Source organism: Erythrolamprus reginae, chromosome 1 (genome assembly GCF_031021105.1).
Source record: "Erythrolamprus reginae isolate rEryReg1 chromosome 1, rEryReg1.hap1, whole genome shotgun sequence".
Taxonomy (NCBI): Eukaryota; Metazoa; Chordata; class Lepidosauria; order Squamata; family Dipsadidae; genus Erythrolamprus; species Erythrolamprus reginae.
In genome coordinates, this window is record NC_091950.1 from 10,455,201 (window position 1) to 10,457,464 (window position 2,264).

The 2,264-nt window shown below is 42.5% G+C and overlaps 1 protein-coding gene across 1 annotated transcript in view; it reads left to right on the forward strand.

Moving 5' to 3' along the window:
• The first annotated feature begins 1,812 nt into the window (after positions 1–1,812).
• The window catches only part of LOC139163416 (perilipin-3-like), a 67,094-nt gene continuing 66,642 nt past the window's right edge, over positions 1,813–2,264 (forward strand). The window contains exon 1 of the mRNA XM_070744234.1: positions 1,813–2,011. The gene's annotated coding sequence lies outside the window, so the exon portion shown is untranslated. The remainder of the gene's footprint in view (positions 2,012–2,264) is intronic.

Genomic DNA, 2,264 nt, shown 5'->3' on the forward strand with positions numbered 1-2,264 from the left:
TATCCAAACATACAATTTCACCCATACATTATAATATTCTGTATCTTCCTTGTCTTTTAATTTTCATCAAATTCACTTCAAACTTGACAAAACTTTTTAAACCTTGCGGACTTTAACTCCCAGAATGCTGGGGAATTGTAGAAGTTGAAGTCCAGGACTCTTAACAGTTGCCAAAATTGGAGACCTCTGTTTTAGACCATTGCCAGGGACCCTAGCCACAGCTCCTCCTTAAAGCTGAACTTTAAACCTTGCCACCTGGGTCCTATTCTGCCGCCTTCTGCATATGCTCAGAGGCATTCTTTCCCCATCCCTTTCCATCTGCACTTATTCTAGTGCTGTTCCCCTCTTCTTTGCCTTCTTTCCACCACCACCCTCTGGAAAATAATGACGACGACGATGATGATGATGATGATTGTGAGTGACATAGGGGAAGGTTTGGTAGGGAAGGTTTGCCTATTTGCCGATGACTCTAAAGTGTGCAATAGGGTTGATATTCCTGGAGGCGTCTGTAATATGGTGAATGATTTAGCTTTACTAGATAAATGGTCAAAGCAATGGAAAGTGCAGTTTAATGTTTCCAAATGTAAAATAATGCACTTGGGGAAAAGGAATCCTCAATTTGAGTATTGTATTGGCAGTTCTGTGATAGCAAAAACTTCAGAAGAAAAGGATTTAGGGGTCGTGATTTCTGACAGGCTCAAAATGGGTGAACAGTGCAGTCAGGCAGTAGGGGAAAGCAAGTAGGATGCTTGGCTGCATAGCTAGAGGTATAACAAGCAGGAAGAGGGAGATTGTGATCCCCTTATATAGAGCGCTGGTGAGACCCCATTTGGAATACTGTACTACTGTGTTCAGTTCTGGAGACCTCACCTACAAAAAGACATTGACAAAATTGAACGGGTCCAAAGACGGGCTACAAGAATGGTGGAAGGTCTTAAGCATAAAAACGTATCAGGAAAGACTTCATGAACTCAATCTGTATAGTCTGGAGGACAGAAGGAAAAGGGGGGACATGATTGAAACATTTAAATATGTTAAAAGGTTAAATAAGGTCCAGGAGGGAAGTGTTTTTAATAGGAAAGTGAAACAAGAACAAGGGGACACAATCTGAAGTTAGTTGGGGGAAAGATCAAAAGCAACATGAGAAAATATTATTTTACTGAAAGAGTAATAGATCCTTGGAACAAACTTTCAGCAGACGTGGTAGATAAATCCACAGTAACTGAATTTAAACATGCCTGGGATAAACATATATCCATCCTAAGATAAAATACAGAAAATAGTATAAGGGCAGACTAAATGGACCAGGAGGTCTTTTTCTGCCGTCAGACTTCTATGTTTCATGATGATGATGATGATGATGATGATGATGATGATGATGATGATAATTTGAAAGCAATAAAAATTGACAAAATCATGATCTGCCAGTTGCAAAAGGCTATCGTACTTGGATCTGCGGGCATCATATGAAAACAAATCACACAACACTGTTTCTTGTGAATAAAATAATAACAACAACAAGCAACAAAGTTGGGAGGGACCTTGGAGGTATTCAAATATTCCGGGGCTTCTAATATTACTAATAATTATTAATTATTTTTTTAAAAAACCGTAGCCTTTTATCCCCTATCCAGAAACGCTTGGCTTTCCAATGCACGTGTGCTAGCACGAAGTATCACTCCCATGCGCGCTTCCGTCACGTCCCTTTCCTCATTGGCTACGGAGCCAGCCCTCCCCTTCACTGATTGGCTTCGACGCGCAATACTGGAACGAAAATTCCCGGGCCAACGTTCTAACCACGCCCACTCCCTTTCCGAATCAGCTGTAGTCGTTCGCGGGTCGCGTTTGGGAGCTGCAACGTCGAATCCCACGGAGTAAAGAGGGTAGGAGTAGCTCCGCCGGGTCGGAAACTTACGCGCTACTGGGAGGAGAAGCGCGGGGATTGGAGCTGCTGGCTTCGAGGGAGACTTTTCTCCAATATCTCGCGATTTGAGGGGAAGTCCAGAAATAGGTGACTTTTGAGATTGCAAGCGGGATCATTTAATTTAATTCGATTTGATTTAATGCGCGTGGAAACGCGGGCGTGCAAAGTTTCTACCGTGCCTTCATGAAACTCGTTAAAGGGCCTGCTTCTTGCACGGCCGAACTTGTAGATTAGATTGTATTTCCCCTTGCGGAGTAAACTAACCGCGTGGTTTCTTCCGCTGCGATTTTCTAAAATAAAACAGATGTTAAAAGTTTTAAAGTTTGGATCCCCCCCCCTC